The sequence below is a fragment of the Pinus tabuliformis genome, chromosome X, assembly GCF_031772625.1.
Source record: "Pinus tabuliformis cultivar Carrire ecotype Pingquan chromosome X, CPIR1, whole genome shotgun sequence".
Classification (NCBI taxonomy): domain Eukaryota; kingdom Viridiplantae; phylum Streptophyta; class Pinopsida; order Pinales; family Pinaceae; genus Pinus; species Pinus tabuliformis.
The window spans coordinates 19,438,268-19,463,205 of NC_142308.1; the positions used below are offsets into that span (position 1 = coordinate 19,438,268).

Genomic DNA, 24,938 nt, shown 5'->3' on the forward strand with positions numbered 1-24,938 from the left:
TTTGATGGAAGTTATTTCATTGCTTTGGTTCACTCATGGATATGTTTACTATGCCATTTAGAGAAATCGATTTTCTTTGGGTGACACATGAGGAATTTGATTTGCCTTGGTGTCTCTATCATTTCCACTTGGAACTCAACTTGCTCTTTGTTGGGATTTACTCCAAATTCAGTTCTCACAAGCATTCTTCCTTGGGATTTGCTCCCAACTCTCTATATAATGACGCTATGGGCTTTCATATTGTATTAGGTAATACAAGTTATTGTGCTTGAGGAGATGCTGCGGAATTGTATTCACTACTTGCAATATAATACAACAAGCTTTGGGGTAAATTGTGATGGTGTTCTTCTCCTTGCATATGTGGTAAATTCTTGACTTCTTGTTATGCTTCTACTTATTTCTTCATGTCATTGTTTCTTCATGCTTGTTTCAAGTTATGTTAGTATGCAGCTATCTCATATTAACATAAGAATTACTTATTTGCTTTAGGAAAAGAAATCTTCTAGTGGATGTTAGATGTATCTCTAGGAACTCTTTCCACTGCACTTATTTAATTTCATGTGGATTTAATGATTTGTGGTGAAGTTTTGTAGAGGAATCATTCTTTGGTCAATCCTTTTCAAGCGTGAGGGGAAATTCTCGGAGGAATCAACGCATTCTTGAAAAATATTCAAGGAGAACCTGCATGTGTTGAACTCCAAAGTCTCATCTATATCTTATTTTTGTTTTGCAAGGATTCTTTCAAGTTTCTTAAAGCTCTTATTTCTTGCATCAAAATATCAAACTTAAAATAATTTTAGTTTTACATATTGCACTTCATTTATCAATATCTGGCTATTCCAAAAAGCCAAGTCATAGCTAGTCAAAGAGGAAAGCTTGCTCATACTCTTTGGTCTAACTTTTTGTAGAATATTTTATAGCATATTTTGTCATTTTCTTGAACTAATATTTGTTGTGTTGTTATAGCCATTTCTAACCTGTTCTCTTGCAGCTACTTGTGGGATTCATTATCAAAAAACTACTTACAAGTTTGCATGCAAGACCTTGGTGCTCAAATTTAGTGACTACTTCCACCTTTAGGTCGAGTTCTTCTTGGACAAGGTTGTGTTCTTTTTAAGGGAGTCCGAGTTCTTATGGCCATCTCTTTCTCTCTCTCTTGGTCGTGGCCATCGAGGAGGCATATCCTCTCTTCTCCTTCTTCAAAATCTAAATTTTGTTGAGCCTATTTGGGCCTCAAATTGCAGAAATTTTCAGCTTGGAAAGGTCTATGGTTTGAAGCCAAATTGTTAAGACTTTCCTTGGATTTTAGAGAAGACTTCATTGTCTTTTCCTTCTTGTAACAACTAATAAAATTTCTGATTTTGGGAGCGTGGATTTTACCCATTGGTATCCCTATCTCTCCACCTTTTGGAGAGGCTTGGTCGCTTGATCTTTGATCTATTTCATTTGCATGCATCTCATTTAATTGAGTAATTAACACAATCATGCATTACACTCATTCTGCATCCTCTTTAGTTTGATTTACTACATGTTTCAAGTCCATAACAAATTCAGATTTTTTGCATGCAAACACTTTTTACTTGATCTTATTTGGCTTGAACATAGTTCCAAGTTTACTTATGCTTCACCATTAAACACATCTTACATGCATCAAGTATTTGGGCAAATTTTCTCCATAAAGTAACATTCTATTTCATGTCAAGCAAGTACATTTCAAGTTGGACTTAATTTTCATTGTTTGGTTAATTTACTTACATGCCTCAAGCATCACTATAACTTACCTCCAACTTAAGTTGGTTGAATAGACTCTTTATGGACCCTCTACTTCTATTGACTCCTCATTGTGAGATCCAAATATTTGAGCAAGGATGAGGTCTGAGGACTAGAGTTCAATTATAACTTTGTCTTGTCACTAATTAATAAAATAAACCAAGAACATTATTTCATCACATTTACTTTACTTGTAAAGTTCTTAAATTTCTTGCCATCTTGATGGCTAAAAGTCTTACATGCAAATCTTATGTAAATAAGCACTTTGGATGCAAGCATTGTAATCTCTAAATTTTGCAACAAGTTTTAGTTTAACTTTCTTGTGCTTGGAAATTGGTTTATCCTTAAAGCTTAATTACATATTGTCATTTTGATGGTCATTGATCTTACTTTCAAGTACTCTTATCTTGTTGCAAACTTAATTGCATGTCGTCATCTTGGTCTAACATTTGAGTTTTTTTTGTCATCTCATTCTCATAAGTAGATTTCTAATTGTATCATTTTGAGCAAGATAGTTTCACATGCTTTGATTTATAAACTATTCATCTTAAAATCATTTATAATATCTTGTGCTAATAGTTTATTGTTTCACTTTTCAAGATTACTTTGGCTTTCCATTTGAAAACATTTCACTTCATTTTAAGAAAATATAATTTCATTTTAGAGTAATTTATTTTAAGGCGCTGGTTGAATGCTCATGTATTGATGGTTGTCATAATTATTTGATGTCATATTGCTCATATCACATTTGCTTATAAATCTCTAAGATAATCCATAAAACTATAACACTCTCCTAGAAACTCACATCTTTAACTTAATTTTCTTTTAGGGACCACCCCCCTTAGCTAATCTAGGAGATAGCTTAAATGGAGAGAATCAGGATTAGTGTGACAACCCCTTCTTTGAGTTCCCTGCCACCAACCACAACTTGTGGGGTTGAAGGCTTTTCTCACCAACCTGTAGGAAGGTGTAGGCGGCAGGAGTAATAGAGAGCACCTGTAATTTTTGTCAAGAAGAAGGATGGTTCCTTGCAGCTATGCATAAACTATCGAGACTTAAATTGAGCTACAATAAAGAATAGGTCTCCAATGCCCCAAATTGATGACCTCTTCAACCAAATGAAAGGGGCTTCGGTCTTTTCAAAAATCAGTCTATGGTCGGGCTATCATCAATTAAGAATTAATGACAGTGATATTTCTAAGACTGCATTCTAAACACACTTCGGGCATTACGAGTTCACGATGTTAGCATTTGGATTGATCAATGCACCAGCAATGTTCATGAATCTTATGAATAATGTTTTCCACAAGTACCTCGACCACTTTGTACAAGTCTTCTTAGATGATATGCTCATCTAATCCAAAAATGAGGAGCATGAAGAACATTTGCGGATAGTATTATCTTGCCTTAGAGAGCATCAGTTATATGGAAAGTTACCCAAGTGTTCCCTCTTTCAGAAAAAGATTCATTACCTAGGTGATTTTATATTTGGTGAAGGGATCTCAGTTGATCCTGGGAAGGTAAAAGCAATCATGGATTGGCCAATATCGAAAAATGTGCATGAAGTGCATAGTTTTATGGGTTTAGTCAGATACTATCGAAGGTTTGTAGAAGAGTTCTCAAAAATTACAAAGCCTATCACAACCCTCTAGTGTAAAGGAGTTAGGTACGAGTGGACTGAGGAATGTCACATTGCATTCTCTGAGCTTAAAAGATTGTTGACCAATGCACCAATCTTGCGAATACATGACATGGGCAAAGACTTTATTGTATGTATTTATGCATCCAAGCAAGGATTAGGTGCAGTATTAATACAAGATAGAGGAATAATAGCATATGCCTCCAGGAAGTTAAAGCCCCATGAAGAACTCTACGCCACGCATGATTTAGAGTTGGCCGCTGTAGTACTAGCTTTAAAAATATGGACACACTACTTTGTAGGCAAAAGTTTTTTGCTCAAAAGCGGCCACCAAAGTTTGCAATATGTATTTACCCAAAGGGACTTGAATGTTAGGCAAAGGCAATGGAGTGAATTCCTAAGCAAGTATGACTATGGAATTTCATACATTGAAGGGAAAGAGAATGCAGTGGCAGATGCTCTAAGTAGAAGACCAAGAATCTTTTCCCTTATACCCATGAAAGTAGACTTGAGGGAGTGAGTGCTAAAACATCTCTTAGAAGATAGTTGGTATTTAATAAAAAGATTTGGGCTTGATAGTAAAGGTCCAAAAGAACCTAAGTTAGAGGGATATGAACTAGAAGATGATGGACTCTTACGATTACATGGAAGGATGTACATCCCTGATAGTAGGGATCTCTGAAACACCATTCTTAAGAAAGTCCACACAGAACTGTATTGTGTGCATCCTGGTGTAAAGAAATTGTATGCTGACACAAAGAAACTCTTCTTTTGGGCAAGAATGAAGTGCGATATTGTCTAATTTGTTGTGAAATGTCTTGAATGTTAGCAAGTGAAAATTGACCATTGTCACCCAACAGGTCTCCTAAAACCTCACGATATTATTATGACTAAATGGGAGGTGATTTCTATGGATTTTATCATCCAGCTACATATTACCCACAAAGGCACAATGCCATTCTAGTAGTGGTGGATAAACTAACAAAAAGAGCCCACTTTATTTTGTAAGAGATAATTATGAGGTTGCTGACATAGCTCGAGTGTTTATAAATGAAATCATTACATTTCATGGAGTTCCTAAGAAGATCATATTAGATAGGGATACTCAATTTACTTCAAGCTTCTAGACTTGTCTGCAGACAACCTTAGGAACTCTACTAAATTCAAGTACAGCGTATCACCCTGAGACTAATGGACAAACAGAAAGGATGAGCCAGGAAGTAGAAGATATGTTGAGGATGTATGTTATGGACCAATAAACGCATTGGGAAAAGTACTTACCCTTGGTTAAATTTGCATATAATAACAGTTACCACAGTTCAATTGGAATGCCTCCATTTGAAGCATTATATAAAAGACCATGCAGAACACCACTAAGTTGGGACAGGTTAGAAAATCAGGTGATAGTGCGGCCAGAATTAATTCAAGAGATGGAAGAACAGGTAAAACAAATTAGACAACGATTAAAAGAGGCACAAGATAGACAAAAAATTTATGTTGATTCTCATAGGATTGATAGGAATTATGATGCACAACTTACTTCAAGGTTCTAGACTTGTATGCAGACACCCTTAGGAATACTAAATTTAAGTAGCACATATCACCCTGAGACTGATGGACAGACAGAAAGGGTGAACCAGGAAGTAGAAGATATGTTGAAGATGTATGTTATGGACCAATAGACACACCGGGAAAAGTACTTTCCCTTGGTTGAATTTACATATAATAACAGTTACCACAATTCAATTGGAATGCCTCCATTTGAAACATTATATGGAAGACCTTGCAGAACACTACTAAGTTGGGACAGGTTAGAAGATCAGGTGATAGTGGGGCCAGAATTAATTCAAGAGATGGAAGAACAGGTAAAACAAATTAGACAATGGTTAAAGGAAGCACAAGATAGACAGAAAAGTTATGTTGATGCTCACAAGACTGATAAGAATTATGAAGTAGGGGATCAGGTTTTTATCCGCATCAGACCAAACAAAAGCACCATCTGGTTTGGAAAAGAAACAAAGTTGTCACCTCGGTTCATTGGGAAATTCAATGTTCTGGAAAAACTTGGACATGTCGCCTATTGTCTGCACTGCCATCCCACTTGCATAAAATTCATAATGTTTTTCATGTATCTATACTACGACATTACATAGTTGACAAATCTCATAACCTTCAATGAAAGGAACTGCAAGTATCAGACGAGGGAACCATTTCTATCAAACCATTATGTATACTGAAATGTAGGCTTCGACAACTCAAAAATTCCCTGGTAGACCAAATTAAGGTCCAATGGGACAAGTATAGTCCTAGATCGGCTACCTGGGAAAACATAAAGACCATATGCCAAAAGTACCCCAACTTGTGTTGATTTTGAAGCACTTAAAACCTTATTTGTATATCTTTACTTTATTTTGGTTGGATACTTGAGACTATCATTTTTGAACTGTTCTATAACTATGAAAGGTTACACATAAGAATGATTGTTTGTTTAATGTTGCCGGTACATGGATACCAATATGAAGTATGTTATTTGCTTAACATTGCCGGTAGATGGATACTAATATGAATTATGTTATGGATGTGATCAAAAAAAAAAAATTATTTTTACGTATCAACATGAATGATGAGATGGAAATAATCAAGAATGACTCCAGTCGATTGCCTAATATGAAAGCTAACTTACAAATATATGGGCTAGGCATAGCCTAATACGTTATATGAACTCAAAGATCAATATCATAAATAGCAACATATTTGGAATGCACAAAATTGTTATTTGAATACAACTGGTCTTGAATATAATAATGCATATGCTATAATGTGTGAACAAGTGTTTACATTACAGATAGTATCATTACCAAACCAACTGCGTGATGACAAAACTCCAAGAACAATTGAAACTCAATAAGATTCCATGATAGGGCGTTGACTTTGGTCCTACTAGGAGGAGTGGAGGTGTTGTCCACCATTTATCCTCCAAAACCTAGAGTTATGAGAGGACTGTGCAAGTCATGCTTCTCTAGACATTTGATGATGATTGTCGGATGCCTACAGAGAAATTAGGTCAATTTAGTCGACGCTATCACCCTTGGGGTTTATGAATGGTTAGGTCAATATAGCTAACGCCATGGCATATTCCAATAGAGGACGGATAGGATGGGAGCGGAAGAGATTAGGAAGGATAAGATGATTCTAGAATAGCTTAAACAGAGCATGACTACTAAAGTTGTAAACCTTTAAATGTTCAAAATACAAATTTTTAAATGCCCTCACATTAAATGAAAATTCAATCACGAAACATAATCCTTATTTAATTATATTGATTGCCAAATAATTATTAATATACTATATAAACCCTAACTTCAAGAAGAAGTTTGCCGAAGGAGGGTGAAGCAACAAAACTTGTAGCTTGTTGTGCTTTAAATGTAAAATACACAATGTATTGTAAGTAATATTATTATTAATAAGATCAATGTACAAAGGTGAATGAGTATTACAAAGAGGGCCCACTTATATACCTAGGCAAGTGCCCTTTCAATGAATGGACATGTCCCTTAGAAACATGTTTCTTCATTAACTAATCACTAATTAACTATAATTATGTTTACCATTTATTCATTTATATTTATTTTAGGTTATATAATTTATATTCGTAACATTGCCCCAATCTTCAAAAAGCTTTGTCCTCAAAGCTTAATCGCTAACAATTTCTCCACTTGCCACGTCATTTCGACATGTGTAAGTTGTCAATTAGTATTGTCTTGGAATCAAGGTTTTTCTACTTCTCCTTTAGATTAATTTTTTTTTATTTATATATATATATATATATATATATATATATGCATTTAATTAATTAATTATGTTTTTATTATATATATATATATTAAGTGACTATAAAATTTTATTATAATTTAATAAAGTTACCTTATATTTATTTTATAAAGTAACTTGAATTGTTTTATATATATATATATATATATATATATATATATATATATATATATATTTTATATGGCCTTTGTACGGTCGTGTTCCTTCTGAATGGTGACACAGTGTATCAACATCTACAGGCTTGATCACCACGATGTCTTAGACTGAAGAATATGACTTTGCATTGCTAAATTGGAAAGAGGGACACATGGAGAGTGTCGAAGGCTTTCAAGAAAGTAGGATGTTCGCAAATATCATTCTTCTCTTCTTTCTTCGACATTGAAATAACTGCGGGAGTAGAAGCAGAACTTATGGTGGGGATTGGAGAAAGTGAGAGTCTTTTGTTCTTATTACAGCTTGAATTCTCAGACATAGTAGTATCAGAGGAATTAACACTGAGAGTGCTTTCAATATTATTACACGTTACCCCATCATTCTTGGAGACTGTTTGACGAATATTATTATGAGTTACCCCATCATTCTTAGGGACCGTTTGGCGAAGATAAAACAACATATACACATTTTGTTGTTCTTTCAAAACGTCTTTTGCAGGGGACACATTTTGGTCGTCACAGTTATCTGCATTTTTCACATAAGCAAAATAATGCCCAGACGACATTCTTATGCCGCGATGAACAATAATGGCATAGAGGCTATACACATAGTGTTCACCTTGTTGTGGAGAAGTTAAATATTGAGTTAATGAGAGGGATTCTGGAAACGGTACGAAGTTGGAAATCTTCTTGGAATTCCAAAAATTATTCATGTCGACCCAGAATCTCTGCAGTGTGAGTAGAAGAACATTGGGAGGCTTAGAAATGGAGCGCTCAATAGAAATTGGTGAGATACCCTTACACTTGTCGCATGGAGTGGAGCCCTTTAGGTATTCTGTAGTGAAGTACCTGCTTAAGCTTTCGTTTAGATTGATAACGACCTCAGGTGCAGTTAATGAGCCGTCAGGTTGGGAAAGCGGAAGAGGGAAACAATTCGCTATTTTAAAGAGTTTAGACTTCTGTGATCCATATTTTGATAGTGAGAATAATTTCGGCAAAATCACATAGAGAGTCATTTGTCGACGCGTTTCGAACCAACTAGTGTGGTTCATCGTCGGGACAAGTTGAGTAACAAATCTGAGCGGTCAGTTAAATAGGGAATGCAGGTCCTTCAACGGCTATATGTCACTGGGCAACAACTAAAAAGACTCCTAACAACTAGATTAGATCTGGGCTCAAGGTTTGTTAACTAAATTATTCAAATAATATTATAATTTCTAATCTTATGGTAAATCATATTCAAAGAGACCATAGTTTAATTTTATATTATTATCCCAATTATTAACTTCTCAAATAAATATTATTAATCTAATAATAGACTAGGGCCATTTTTTAATATTATCAATAGTCATATTATTATATTAACTTCAAATTAATATTATCAATACTATTAGCCTAGGGTAAATTTACTAATTAATAATGTGAGTAATTTAATTAAAGGAATAATATTACTATTGTTACTATTTTAATTGTCTTTTGATGATACTCGCTATATTTAAAGAGACTAAACTGATATCATTATTACCTTAATTCTTTGGTAAAAATTCACTATTACTAAATAATAGTAATATTATACTTAAAATTAGTAATACTGGTCTAGGATAAATAATTAATTATTATTAATTAATAAAGTGACTAATGTTATTAAAAGAATGATATTATTATTACTAAACTATTGTTACCATATGAAAACAGCAGACAGCTAAACAAACAGAGAGGGGTAAGGCAAGGAAAAAACAAAGAAGAGGCTAAGACAAAAGGGCTGGGATCCAACAACTACTAATCTTCCAGCCGTCATCCCTATTGAGATTAATAGGTCTTTTCTCGATCTCAAGGGCTTCCCTAAATTTACGATGGTGAAACTGCGCAACTCTCGCGATAACTTGAGCCTCTTCGATACAAACATGATGTTTAGTCTTAGCCTCTTCTTTGTTTTTTCCTTGCCTTACCCCTCTCCGTTTGTTTAGCTGTCCGCTGTTTTCATATGGTAACAATAGTTTAGTAATAATAATATCATTCTTTTAATAACATTAGTCACTTTATTAATTAATAATAATTAACTATTTATCCTAGACCAGTGTTACTAATTTTAAGTATAATATTACTATTATTTAGTAATAGTGAATTTTTACCAAAGAATTAAGGTAATAATGATATCAATTTGGTCTCTTTAAATATAGTGAGTATCATCAAAAGACAATTAAAATAGTAACAGTACTAATATTATTCCTTTAATTAAATTACTCACATTATTAATTAGTAAATTTACCCTAGGCTAATAGTATTGATAATAGTAATTTGAAGTTAATATAATAATATTAATTTAATATAAATTTGAAGTTAATATAATAATATGACTATTGATAATATTAAAAAAATGGCCCTAGTCTATTATTAGATTAATAATATTTATTTGAGAAGTTAATAATTGGGATAATAATATAAAATTAAACTATGGTCTCTTTGAATATGATTTACCATAAGATTAGAAATTATAATATTATTTGAATAATTTAGTTAACAAACCTTGAGCCCAAATCTAATCTAGTCATTAGGAGTCTTTTTAGTTGTTGCCCGGTCAAATATAGCCATTGAAGGACCTGCATTCCCTATTTAACTGATCGCTCAGATTTGTTCCTCAACTTGTCCTGACGATGAACCACACTAATTGGTTCGAAACACGTCGACAAATGACTCTCTATGTGATTTTGCCGAAATTATTCTCACAGTTCACTATTTTTTCTGAGTGTGACGAATTTTGACACAAACCACATCGTTTAATCGTTTTTTGCACTGATTCAAACATCTTATTCAAAATTTTGGTGTTTGGCGAATTGTTGGATTTGTCACACTCCTCGCATGCATTTATAACACAATCAAGAAACTCTTGGGCATCGGTTTGTTCATCCGGGCTCAAGTAATTTGCAAAGATTTTCAGATTTGAGGTTATTGATTCTGGCGCCTCACTCTCTACATTAGCCACGCTTAGCGACCTCATGATCCTGTCTTCCAGGAGACACATGGGGCATTATGTTTTATTGTGAGATTTAATGCATATAGATAAAAAAAAATTCTATGCAGGGAATAATTTTCCAATGGAGTGTAGGTGAGACATTGTAAGATGCTGTTAATATAGCACGACATTGTAGCATTGAATAGTCCTAGTGGTTGTTCCCTTCCATGATTTCTCAAGAACGCCATTAATTTTTTGTTCCAATTCAAACTCTTGGGTCCAGAATTACAATCAATTGCCTTAGTATTAATAGGAAATAAATAACATTTTCAATTGAGAGTATCTGCAGATGGTCCAACATCAACTAGAATTGGCCTCTTCTGTATATTTTGTTCATTAGACTTTTTTTCTAATTGATGCCTTGTATTTGGTTAAGTATCTAATTCCATCATTTCGACAACATTTTGTTGGCAATTAGTCACTTCCAATTCCAATTTTCATTCTCTATTAGAACTCACTGACTTTTTTGAATATATGATATCTTGATTTGAGTTTTGTAACTCTGTTAGGTGAGGAAAATCTTGTTGTTTTTTCTTTTCAAACGAAAAGATCTCATTTCTTGATTGCACACTTCTTTCACTGTTATGAGAACTAACCATTTTCTCCTCATATGGAGCTTTTACATCTTCAAGTGTTGTTCAATAATTTCGTCATTTTTTACATTAAGGTCAGCTTCTACTGTAGGTGTTGAATCTAGTGTTTTAAAAGCTTCTAGTGATTTTGTAAATGATTTTTTTATTTGTTGTAATGCTTCTCCATTTTAATTTAACAGATTATATTTATGATATTCACTTAATTCCATGGTTTTCAAGACCTAAGCTTTAATGGCAAAATGTGCAACGAATGACATTTATGGGGTCGAATGGCATGATACCACTGAAGCAACAAAACCTGTAGCTTGTCGTGCTTTAAATGTAAAATACACAATGTATTGTAAGTAATATTTTTATTAATAAGATCAATGTACAAAGGTGAATGAATGTTACAATGAAGGCCCACTTATATACCTAGGCAAGTGCCCTTTCAATGAATGGACATGTCCCTTAGAAACACGCCTCTCCATTAACTAATCACTAATTAACTATAATTATGTTTACCATTTATTCATTTATATTTATTTTATGTTATATAATTTATATTCATAACAAAGGGGTGAATGTAATGACCCATCTCGAATTAAAGGAAGCATAGGAATGTTAGCATGCATATGATAGCTACATATGCATGCATCGCATGTACAACACTAGTATACATACTAACTAAATGTCCAAGTATAGGGTAATGAATTAATTATTGGAAATACTAAGTAAATACCTAACTCATCAGAATATAATGAATAATTAAGTGGGGTACTTGATATATATACTACCATCATAATATATAGTTAATACCAAATTAAATACCTAACTATCAAAAGTAATAAATGTATTAAGCCTAGGACTCTATAATATCATCCAAATGGTATTCTAAAGTAATACTTCAATTAATAAAGTTTATTAACTAATATAACTCTGATAATAATAAACCTTATTAATTAGCATACTCATTAATTAATATAAATATAATAATAAACCTTATTAATTAGTATACTCATTAATTAATGTAAATATGACATTAATACAATATATTACTTAATAAACCTTGGTTAAAGTGAATTAAGACAAAACTTCATTTTAACTCATTTACTTAAAGCCAGTCGTTATCATACCAGCAGGACGCAGCGGTGGAATTCAAAAATTTATGTATATGAAGGCAGTGGGAAGGTTTTCGAAAGAGGGCTTTGAGATGGTGGGCATTGGGTGAATATAAGGAGACTGAGGAGGGAATGAGGGGTATAGTTTCATTTTTCTGGTCTCACAGACAGAGAAGGAAGCGCCAAAAGAGTCACAGACAGAGACGAAGTTTGGGCAATTGTTCTTTGGGTCTTGGGCACAAGGGCCGGAAGACCTCAATTTCGAAGTTTTTTGGATCTCTGAACCGAACAGGTTGATCCCAGATAGGCTAGGAGGAAACGGTTGGTTTGGTAGCAGGAGCGGGAGCAACAACAAACCAAAAACGCTTTCAAACGAGGTTTTCAGGTAAGTACTTGCAAATGAATTGTTAAATTAAGAATATCTGGTTAAATTGCAAACATTACAGCATTAGAATTGGTAAAAAAAATTTAAATTAACTTCTTTGGTTAAATTCCAAAGTTAGGGTATTACGGAACCCTTGCATGTCCCAACCCCTGATGAGCAATGAACTGCCCCATCCTAAAAGGGGGTAATAATTGCTATACATCATACAAAGCAAGCTCTCATTCCTCGAGCTACGAGCAGTCATACAAGGAAAAAACAAGAAAAAGTAAAATACAATATAGAGGGGTGGAAAAACAAAGGACCAAGCAACTCATGCATCGACGATTGCTGCCTCCTCACATCTATACACCTAGGATAAGGTATTCCATCATAGCACATCCCATTGACCATGGCGCTTGGCCATGGAGTTCTTCCCGTTTGTTCCACATTATTCACATGGCACCTATCAATTGAAGGGTGGACCAAGAACATGTCACTTCGCTTTGGGGGTTCGCAACACCTAATAGGGTCATCAATTAACCACTCCTACCTAGGCAAATAACACCATTATGTGACTAAGGCTCCAATTTTGGAAAAGAAACCACACATGAAGTGTTATTATGCCCATTTCTTTCAAGCTTGGTTCACTTAGATGCAATAATGATTAATGTACCTAATGATGAAAGTTGTTGCACTAGATATTGTGTGTATTTGGCAAGTGGTTCCATCTACAGGTTTGGGTAACCTAATTGGGGTCCTGGTCCTCCAAAGGGATATACTGACACCCATGGGTGATGCGTTGAGAACCATGTAACTCTGGACAATTATAGAGCATCATTCATAGCCATGGGCACCTTTAGCACCCACAGCATTCTTGTATTTTCCTTATTATTCATGGGATGATGCACCTGGACTAGTATGCCCTCAGCCAGCTTAGCAATATACATGGTGTGGAAAGTTGTTCCAAGGCCCAGATGAGGTTTATCTCATGCCTTGAGAAATGGGAGGGGTAACACCATCTTTAGTGCCCTCAATGTTGGAACAGATCGAGGCCTATCCATCACATGGAGACACATTGGACCCATTTTTGTGTCCCAAACCCACATTTGGGGGTTACAGGATGATTGCGGATAGGTTTAGGGGCCAACCCCTACACCCTGATTTTAGGAGCCCTCTACACTCACCACAACACTAGAGAAGCTCAATGCATGCCCTGGAAGGGCCTATGACAGCATGATGTTAGCTTTTCGACCCTCCTCATAGAGCATTATCTTGTTTTTACATTGCCTACAGGGTCGACCTTAGCTAGTTTTTGCCCATTATTTTATAATTTTTGGGGCTTGTAGACTAAAATTATAGTAGCACATGTATATATTAGAGATCATTTCATTTGATCTCTTATCATCATTACACTTGGAATTTCAGCCTCATAGAGGAACTCGCACTTCTATCTTGTGGATGAACTTGAATCTTTGGATGCATTTTGATATTTGGAGTTAATCTTGGATATTCTTTGGAGCTACTCTTTGGCAAAATGGAAGGAATTCTTGCATCTTGTCTTGTAAGTGCCCTAATTTGTTGAAGATTTATATTTCTATGTCAAATGTAAGGAATTATTGATTCTACGTCATGTAAAATTGTACCCTAATTTGTTGAAAATTAATTAATGTTGCTATCTAGAAGAAAATTGCATGTGTTACTGATATATAGCATGTATTCAATGGTCCTGTTACCCACCACCTGTGGGTAGCATCCATAGGAGAATTCTTTTTCTCCTAAATGGTCCTCAGTCGGCAACCAGCAGCCCCTTGCAACCACCAAATAGCTCGATATGCCACTATCTCTGTCACCTGAGCTAGTCATGTGGTCCCTCGCCTATCTGTTATGATTGTATGTTTGAAGATGGGCCTCTCGACCCCGAAGGTATGAATTTTCATTGTGTGGTTGGGTAATTTTGTTTACTTATCATGGACACTTTTCGGCAAGGATTGGTGGGGGGGATTCGGCGAAAAGAGTGGGTTTGATTTGTACTTTTGTCTCCTCTATCCAATTTGATGGTTAGCCTTATACCCTAGTCCGGTGGGATCTCTTTTATTGGCTACTAGCTTTAGGGGTGGCACTACATGGGAAATCCAGATTTTGGTTCCATGGTGTCGCTTCCCAACACCATATACATCAAAACCCTTTTCTCATTATAACCCCATTCACCATATTTCCCATCTAGGTACACATTTGTCCATTAGGTCCACAAGGAATTACCCTCCCCCTCCCCTTGTCCACACTTTCTGTCGAACCTAGAATGATGCCCCGAAGGTTGATGCAGCGAAAAGAAAAAAGAAAAATCATAATTTGGCCAATCCCAACAGGAAAACTACCATAAAATGCAAAAAATGGTCGGGACATACACATTTAGCGCATGGGCAAAAGCCAAACATGAGCTCTATTCCATTCATTATGGCCATCACCCTAGTCCCTAGGGTCTCTCCCCTCATATTGACCCCTTTCATCATCAAGGAACCCATGATTGTCCCAACCCCTAGTGGGCGATGAACTGCCCCACCAATAAAGGGGTTATCCACTGCTATATCTTGCACATAACGATCTCATCCCCTCGAGCCCCAAGCAGTTATAAAAGAAAAATCAATAAAAGGCAAAAGGCATATTAAGAAGGGTGGAAAAACAAAGGTCGGGGTAACTCATGTACCATGTTTGCTCCCTCCATTCATACACCCATGTGTGGGCTTCCCTTATTATGGCTACCCTTGAACTGTGGCATGTGGCTTGGAACCTTCCCCTAATACCCCATTTTGTTCCACTATTCTACACTTGCCACATACCACTTAATGGATGTACCATGGACATGTCACCCTTTTTAGAAGTAGAAACCACTTAATAGGGTCCTTGGTTAACCACCTAAGTGAGCTTGGAGACACCTGTACATGCTAAAGCCCACTATGGAAGGGCATGCCACCATGAAGTGTCCATTTGATTGCATGATTTGTAAGCTCTTTTATTCAATTACTCTAATGATTTGTCATACTGGAAGGCGAGGGGAAGCATCGGATCTTATACACGATTGTAGGTGGGTCTCCATTTGCGGTTCAGTCTCCCTATACGGGGTCCAAGACCACTAGAGGGTCATATTGGCACTTGTAGGGTGAGCGTTGAGAGCCACGATCCTCCACCGTAGCAGAGAGCAAATTGCCACTTCATGGATCCCTCAGCACCATTCATTGATTGTTCGTGTTCCACCTTTTTAGATGAGGATGATGCACCTAGACCACCATGCCCAGCCAACTTCACACTTGCACCACACACTTGGCAGATGTTCCAAGGCCCAAATGAGGATGTGTCTCACCATGGGAGACAAAGGGAGGGCTTATGTCATCATTCTAGCCCTTACAGATGGTATACAGGCATTATCGATCCACTTGGAGACCCATGAGGATGTCATTGTGCCCCCACACCACTTGGGGACACCACATTTGATTTGCTTGGATATCAAGGGGCCACCCCCTTGATCACTATGTTTGGAGCCTATTCTCTCACCTTGGCATACTTTGGACTCCACTATGCCTCTTCAAGGGCCCAACGATTCATTGTATTTACTATGTTTCCCTCTTGAGTGGCTTATTTTTGTGTTATGGAGCTATCTCGGTGGGCTTGTCACCAAGTCGTGTTATTATTGTACATTATTTTATTATTTGGGGCTTAATTAGGGGCTTAATTAGGCCTAATTAGGCAAATCGAACTCATTAGGAAGGATATAAATTGATGAGAGCACATTTGAGTTTCATCATCGCTTGGATTGGGAACATTTGTTTCTTCTGGAAATTTCGTTGGGCCTTTTGATGGACGAATTAGATTTCTAATGCATTTCGATGTTGGGAAGAGCTTAAATCTTGTCTTGGAGCTTCGCTTTTCTTGCACTTGATGATTGGAGTAATTTCGTTGTACATTATGAGTACTCTTTTCATGCTTATCTTGTAATTGTCTCATGAAATAATCTATGGAATATTTTCGTTCATGAAGCTAGTGTTGCTGCTCTTGGGCTTATGCGAAGTTGCTTATCTTGTCTTTTTTTCATATTGATTGTTGAAATGTATGGTGGATTATTTTCCTAGGGATACATGATTGTTCATGCATTATCTTGATAAGTCATCATTGCAAATAATTAGAAGTATAAATTTCCCTTGTAACCTAGTTCTTGTTAATGCCATGCGAAGTTGTTGGGGGACTCCTTGATTGGAATTAAGCATCTCTAAACATTGCTTCCATTAGACTCCATTCTCCCAATAGGCTAGGCACTGGTCTAGTCTAAAGGTGATCACAAAAGAAAACTCTTTTACACCTCCTTCCTTCTCTTTAAAGCCCTTAACTAGTAGGCCTCCTAGGGCATCACCTAAAATCGTTTTTAGCCATTGAAAAGCCTTGGGAATTGGTCAACTAGTGCATTGGGGTCTTCTTGAGAGGTCCTCCAAATTTGCGGTCAATCCCACGGTAGAATCTCGAGATATTCCAAGCCCTAGCTTGAAGACCGTTCTTCTCCCTAGGTATCATTTGCTTAATGGCTTCATTGGGATCATTGTACTTGAATTCCAAGATAAATTCAATCCCTTTGATCCTATTCCCCTCCCAACTTGGTCAAGACCATCAATTTGTTGCTACAAACCAAACCCTTGGCCTTGTTCAAGTCCACTTGGGCTTCTTTGTGGTCCCGCAAACTTGAAACTCCAATTTCACAAAGGACACTAGAAACCCTTTTCTTTTAGGATTCCTTGATCTTGTGGTTCCTCTTTTCAAGTGATATTCCTCAAACCCTATCTCTTGGTAATCTTCCAGCCCTTCTAAGAGAGCTATCCACCTTGCTCTACAACAAGTAAGCCCACTATCTGAGCCTCTCTTGTGAATAGGCTTTAGGGATCACCTCATATCTTATCATTGATCCATCTATTCTAGTGATTCCTCTCATATCAGGACTCCTCTCATCAATGAAATTCTGTAAAGCGCAGGGAGCTTTTGTTGAGGTGACAGTGAGTTATTGCTCCATTGTTGCCACTTGGCCTAGTAGTTGCACTATAGGATCCCCTCCTGGGACCCCTGCTAGTTTGAACGGTAACAGATCCGAGTGGTGAAAACATTGAAGATCTCCAATCAAAATCCATTTTTTCATTGAGTGGGAAAATGCTTAAAATCTGCTTTCTAGGGCATCAAATTTCAGCCTCCTAAGGAACAAGTTTGGCTGTCCTAGATCATCCTTGACTCCATTATCCCAAGGGACAAGGCACTGGTTGAGTTGTTTGGTGATCATCTCTTAACTTAATCCATTTTTCTCCCCTCTAAATTTCGGCTCCTCGAAGGCTAGGGCTAGAAACTACGACTTGGTGCGAATATTTAGGGAGGGTAATTTCGAGCTTGGAGAGCCTAAACATCAAGAGGATAGGGTTTTCCACAAAATCTATCCTTTTGGTGGGCATCCACTCCAATTTCATCCAAAATTTCTCTTGCACTAGGTATTTGCCCTAAGACGGAAACCCTAGTTTTCTTTCCTTCAACTTGGGGGATTTCTTGAAGGTTTCATGAGCCTTGACTTAACTAACATACATTGTAAGAAAGCTTTTCTCCTTGCCTTGACCTTGAGTTGCTCCAATGCAAGTCAAATTGATCAAACCCTAAGTCTTGATACTTTCTTTTTAGGTCTCTTCATAGAAAGTGAATTGCTTCCCCGTGAAGCCTGGAACCTAAATTGTGTCTTTCTTGAAGACCTCCTAGTGAGATCATTTCACCAATTAAATCCTAGAATACCTATTATAAGTGATCTCTTTATTACTGGGACTCCCATCGGTGAAAGTTCGTAAAGAGCAGGGGGTTTTTGGCTGTGGTAATAGTGGGCCATGTTACCCACCATTTTGTGGGTGATATCCCTAAGTGAAAAAAATTCTCCAAGATGGTCCTCAGCCAGCAGCCAGAAACCCCTTGCAGCCACCAACGAGCTCATTGTGCCACCTCTCTGCCACTTAAGCCAGTCTTGTGTCCCTCATCCATCTGTCATGATCATATGTTTGAAGGTGGGCCTTGTCATTTCGTAATTGATTATTGTTGTTTGTTTATCTTGGACACTTCTGGGCATGGATTAATGGGGGGATCGGCGGAAAGCATGGGCTAGGTTTGTGCTCTTGTCCCCTAGACCTCGTTTGTATATTAACTTTGGATTCTAGTCTCGTAGGATCTCTGTTACTGACCATTTGGCTTTAGGGATGGTATTTCATGGGAAACCCTGATTTTGGTTGTGTGGTCTCACTCCCTCATCCACATATATTGCCGCCTTTCCACTCATTAAATCCCATTCATCATTTCTCCCACCTAGGTCAACATTCCTCCACTGAATCCACATAGGGCTAGCTCCACCCTTCCCTTTTCCCACACCTTGGGTCAGGCTTGGAGTGATGCCCTAGAGGTTGATGCAGCTAAAAAGAAAAGTAAAAGCATAATTGGCCACATTCAACTGGAAAATGTACCAGGAAAGTGTACCACAAAATGCAAAAGATGGTGGGGACAAACACATTTGGCACGTGGGAAAAAGCCAATACATGACCTCTACCCCATCATCATGGTCGTCACCCTAGTTCCTATAGGTTCTATGAGCCTCATTCATCATATAGGAACCCATGATTGCCCCAACCCCTGGTGGGCAATGAACCGCCCTACCTTAAAAGGGGGTATCCACTACTATATCTCACACATCATGCTCTTACCCCTTGATCACCAAGCAATTAATTAAAGAAAAATAATAAAAAGGAAAAAAGCATGTAAAGAAGGGTGGAAAAATGAAGGTCGGGGCACCTCATGTACCACAATTTCTCCCTCTTATACATTATATACCCAAGTGTGGGCTTCCCTTCTACTAGCTACCCTTGTACCCCAGCATATGGCCCAAGGATGCCCCTTCTCATTCCCTACTCCATTCACCTCTTTATCACATGCCGCCGCCACCTTTTAAAGGATGTACCTTGGACATATTATCCCTTTTAAAGGTAGAAACCACCTAATAGGATACTTGGTTAACCCAATTTGGAGTTTGGAGACATTAGCACATGCTAAAGCCCATTATGGTAGGGCAGGGCATTATGAAGTCCCCATTTGTGGTCCATGGTTTGTAAGTTCTTTTACTCGATTTCCTTTATGACTTGTACTGGAAGGCTAGGGGACGCATTGGATCTTATGCAAGAATGCAGATGGTCTCCATCTTGGGTACGGTCTCCCTATACGGGGTCCTAACCCTCTAGAGAGCTACATTGGCACATGTAGGGTGTGTGTTGAGAGCCATGGGCCTTCACAACATTAGATAACACTCCTTGGTTCCCCAAAAAAGTTCAAAGGCTGCTCGAGATTCACTTATTGGACGAGGAAGATGCACCTCGTTCACCTTTGCCCAACCAGCCCCACAAATGTACCATGCACTTGGCAGTTGCCCAGGACTTGTAGGATGATGTGGCATCACCCACACCATCATCTGAGCCCTCACAGATCGTCTGCAGGCATCTTCGACTTACTTGGAGACCCATGAGGTCACTTGTGTGCCCTCACAACCATTGGGAGCAGCACAGGTTTATTATGTGGAAAACAAAGGGCCAACCCCTTGTCCATTACTTTTGGAAGTCCAACTCATCATTTTGGCACTTATAGACTTCATCATGCCTCTTAGAGAGCCCAATGTGATCATTCAACCCCTTGCGAGGCTTATTATTTTATTTGTGGGCTAGTTTGGTGGGCTTGTCACCAATAGATAGTTATTTGGATATTATTTTAGTTGATGGGCTACTGTAGACTCAAATTATGTAATTCGAACTCCTAATGAGTATATAACTAGGAGAGACATGAATTCATTTGTATCATCACTTTGGATTGGATCCTTTTTTTCTTTAGAGAATTTCGCAGTTTTTTCTGGGATGATGAATTGGAGCATGGATGAATTTTGATGTTTGGATTGGAGTATTTTATCTTGGAGCTTCTTTATTGTCAAATTGTTGATGGTTGGATATGTTCTATTACATGTACATACACACGTTTAATGTTATTCTTGATTTACTTTTTTCATATGCATTGAATGGAATTTTCGCTATATTAGGGCTAATTGTCGCATTGCATAATTGCAAAATTGTGGAATTATTGTTTCTATATAGCATATTGCAATGTTTGGGCCATGTATGTGAATGAAATCTCCTAGGGATAATTCCACCAGTGAATTTATCTTGATAAGCCATCTCCTTTTGCAAAGCGAAGTATAAAAGCTTTGAGATCTCTTCTTCTTGTCGTAAAGGCCAAGCGAAGTAGCCCTTAAGGCCTCCTTGACTGAAATACAAGTTCCTTTCTCATCATTCTCCTAGACTCCATTCTCCCCAAGGGATTAGGCACTGGTCCACCAATAGGTGATCATTCAAAGAACATTTTTTCTCCACCTCTCCCTTTCTCTTCTAGGTCTAGCCAAGTTGGGTCACCTAGGACATCACTTTCCCAAAAAAATAGCCAAAGAAAAATTTCGATCTCCTAGTCTCTATTGTGATGGTGTATCCTTAAGGCCTCCTCCAATTTTGAAGCCATTCTGACAGTGGAGTTGTGAGATAACCCAAGCCCTAGCTCTGAGATCAAACTTTTCCCTAGTATTCCCTAGGCTAGCACCTCATAGGATCAATTTGACACCTTTAATTGGAAATTCTTGCTTTGATCCTTTCCCCTTCCTTGTCTGGGTTAAGAACATCATTGGTTGCTAGATTCTCTCTCCTTAACCTAGGCTAGGTCCACTTGGTCCCATGTGGTCCCATACCTTTGAAAGGTCAATTCTTCAAGAACCATTCGGGAAGCCAAGTTCAATAAGGATTTTAGGATTGGGAAACTCCTTTACAAGGCATATTCCTCTAACCTAACCCTCAAATCCTCCCCTCCTTATCCTAGAAATCTTTGTACCTTGCTTGAAGAGCAAGTAAGCTCCATTCTTTACCCCCTTCTAGGAAAAGGATCATCGGGGTCACTTCACATCCATTTGTTGATTCATCCTTCACAAGTGACTTCCATATATCGGGTCTCCTCCCATCGATGAAAGTCCGTAAAGAGTAGCGAGTCTCAGCTAAGATGACAGTGGGCTAAGTCTCCATTATTGCCCTTGATCTAGCAGTTGTCCCTTTAGGAGTCCCTTTTAGGCCCCCTACTAATTTGAGCAGTAAAAGGCCACTATCTCGTTGTTGCTTATAGGCCTATTTTATACCTTATAGAGTTTCCCTCTCCAAGGTCTACTAGATTTTGCGGCAACAAGCACCAAATCCCAAAGAACCAATGGTCAGTTGAACCCGAAGAATGGAGGTGACATAAGGGCTAGTAATGTATGATGGAAAGTGCTAAGTATGGAATAGAGATAGGTGGAAGTATGTTATCTCAATCAGAGCTTCCCAAGTAGTGCCCCTCCTATACCCATTGCGCCATTAGGGGAGGTCACACTGGACTAGGGTCGAAGACCAACCCCCCATTCAAGGTGTGAGGAAACAACATCACGGTCAAAACCCCTCCTTCTTCCAGGTCACCCCATAATCCATATCAAATGCCCCAAATACAAACAAGCACAACCACCCGATTGCAAAATGAATGAAGTACCTTTTGATCAAAAGCCACCTCCATTCATGTGCTCTTGTTGGATGGGTGAGAAGCATATGACTGATGCAAGTGACAAAGATGTCAAGGCTATCAGGGGCTACTAGCTAGCCAGCTGGATGTAGAAGAGTGGGAGAGAAAAAAAAATCCTTTTGGGTTCCCTGTTGGAAATAATGAGAGGGGGGTGAATAAGCATTTCCATTAATTTTCACAATTGGTTAGTTTCTTTCAAACATACAAAGCAACTAAAGAAACACGAAACAGAATCACATCACATAGAATCAGTACACAAAATATTTTTCTCAACAAGCTTCGTTATGTATGATTTACATACAAGTTTACCAGTTGAACTGGAAGGAAGTACAAGACTCCCAAGGGTTTTAGCAGCAAGGGATGGAAAGAAGCTAATGCTCCCTGAATAAGTTTGGGCTCCCGTACTAGGGTCAATGACCCAATAACAAACTGCTACCTCTATTGTTGCACACCACTGCCACTCCTTCTGCTACTGTTGTTCCATTGCCACTGTCCGGTGTTCGTTGTTGCTCCTTCTGCCATTCCTGCTCCACTACACTCTTACCACTATTCACTACCACTCTTGCTTCAACTGCTGCTACTCTTGACTACTGCCACTTAGTCATTGCAACATATGTTCCTCTCTGCTTAGAACTGTTGAAATTTCTAAGTCTGACACGTCAAAAATCCCTACTGCATTATCTGGTTTATTTTCTCCTACTTGTTATTTTCATTAACAAGTTATTTATAAATATAAATACTAAAAATAAACACAAATGCAGCCTTAAAACATATACAGATCAACAACTGAAATAACTAGGACAAACACACAAGGGACACCGTTATTTTTGGACAATAGTCCCTGGAAAAAGCCAATGTTCGAAAATCGGTGCAGCAAATATGAGGGTTTTACTATTATGCAGTTTTTGAATACAATTAGGGTGCCTGAAATGGCTCACCCAACAGAGAATGCCCTCAGCAGTAGTACCTCTCCTCGGAGACAGATATTCTCGCTGATCAATCACTGGATGAACGATCCCACAGCAAAAATTGCATCTCCTTAGCTAGACAGCAAAAGCTGCTCCAAGCTTCTCTGTTGCTCTACATCACTCTGCAAGGACTACGTCACCCTTCCCGGCTTACCAGCACTCATTCTGCCCCACGAAAATCTTTCGGCGCTACCTCTTGGCCCTGCGTCAGCTTTGCCAGCCTCTGCGTCAGCTCTCAGACCCTCTGCATCACCCACGCTGGCCCAGTGTTGCGGGGGAGCGCCCCCCCCCTCGAACCCGCTCCCGAAGCGCGCTCCGGGCGGGAGCGGCTCGGGAGCGCGCTCCCGTAAAAAAATTTACGCTCCCTGGTCTGTTAGGGAGCGACTCAGGGAGCGATCGCTCCCGGAGCGTTTTTTAATGCCCGGGAGCAATCGGGGAGCGATCGCTCCCTGATCGCTCCCGGGCATTAAAAAATGCTTCGGGAGCGATTTCAGCCGGGCCGGGAGCGGTTCGGCGGAAAAAAAAATCCGCCGGACCTGAAATTTCCAAAAAATTTAGAAATTTTTTTTTATTTTATAAGCCCAATGGGCCAAAAAAATTTCATTTCAACTTCATTGAGTAAGAGATTGAGAGCTGGAGCAAGAACAAAGGAGCAAGGAGCAAGAGGTGAGGAGCAAGGAGCCAGAGCTGAGGAGGGAGGAGCAAGTGCCAAGGAGCGAGGAGCAAGCCTGCAGAGGTAAGTAACTTAATCATTTAGTTAGTTTAGTTGGTTAGGTAGTTAATTTGGTTAGTTTAATTTAGCTGTTTGAGTTTAAAGATCATGTATTTAAATTAAATTAATAAATTAAATGAATTAATCCCAATAAACTAAATTAATTTGCAGATTCAAGACTCAAACCCTACAAACATCAAACACCATGGACCTGGGGATATTTATTGGCATTTTCCTCTTCCTGGTCCCTTTTATGATTATTATGGTGGTGGAGAGTAGGAAACAGAGGGGGCCTGAAACTGAAGAGGTGGATGAAGAAGCCGGAGGAAGTCAAATAGGTGAAAACCCCAGTGAGGAGGAGGTGGAGGAGGGTGAACATGACCCTCAAAAAACTAAACAAGACCAAACTCCATTGTGGAAATATGTTCACAAGGCTGAAACAGGGAGAGGGGGTGGAACCACTAAATTTCATTGCCCCCATTGCAACACTGATTACACAGGCTCATACACCCGTGCTAGAAGACACCTCTGCGAGAAAAGGCCATGGGATGGAGAGAAACAAATAGGAATCAAAACTTGTGCAGCGGTGTCAACAGCAGATAGAGCCAAATACATAAAGGAAGAGGAGGACGCCCAATACAGAACAAAAAGATCAAGGGGTTTCTTTGAACCAAGCTCACAATCACAAAGAACTCCTTCAGCATCCTCCCAAGGCAGTGGATATGGACATGGAGGCACAGGGTCATCATCTTTAAGGCGTAGAACCATATCAGATTTCCTTGATGAGGGGTGTAGGAATGATGTGGATTCAAAAGTTTACAGGTTCCTCTATGCATGTGGGATACCATTCAATGTTCTACGCTCACCTTATTGGCACGAAATGGTTTCTGCCATAAACGATGCCCCTAAAGGATACAAGAGCCCTGGGTATGACAAGGCAAGAACTGTTGGCCTTGATCATGAAAAAGCAAAAATATCACATTCTTTGAATAAAATGACAAGTTCTTGGACTGACAATGGGGTGTCCATTGTATCTGATGGATGGACAAATGTAAAAGGCAAGCCATTGATAAGTGTTCTTGCTGTGTCCCGAAGTGGTCCCATCTTTCTAGCTGCACATG

General features: G+C 38.3%; 1 protein-coding gene across 3 annotated transcripts in view; it reads right to left on the reverse strand.

Moving 5' to 3' along the window:
• Nucleotides 1-24,938, reverse strand: part of LOC149138115 (HAD-superfamily hydrolase, subfamily IG, 5'-nucleotidase) — a 619,402-nt gene that overhangs the window by 438,014 nt on the left and 156,450 nt on the right. The gene's annotated exons all lie outside the window — the stretch shown is intronic.